This window comes from Myotis davidii, unplaced genomic scaffold (assembly GCF_000327345.1).
Source record: "Myotis davidii unplaced genomic scaffold, ASM32734v1 scaffold845, whole genome shotgun sequence".
Classification (NCBI taxonomy): domain Eukaryota; kingdom Metazoa; phylum Chordata; class Mammalia; order Chiroptera; family Vespertilionidae; genus Myotis; species Myotis davidii.
The window spans coordinates 687508-687719 of NW_006296223.1; positions in this window are offsets into that span (position 1 = coordinate 687508).

A 212-nucleotide genomic window follows, 5' to 3' on the forward strand; every position below is an offset into this window, starting at 1 on the left:
AGATTAAAAATTTCGGGAGTGAATCCAGGTCTTGTCCGACATGACATTTTGGAAACAGAAGCGCGGAAACTTTTGTGCGCGTGGTAATAGGATAACACGCTACAGCAGTTACAGTAATTGCCGGCTCTGCCTCCCGGCTGCGCGGTGGGGACACGTGTCCCCACGCCACCACCTCTACGGCAGGAGCGCCAGGGAGCAGGCACGGGCGGGGG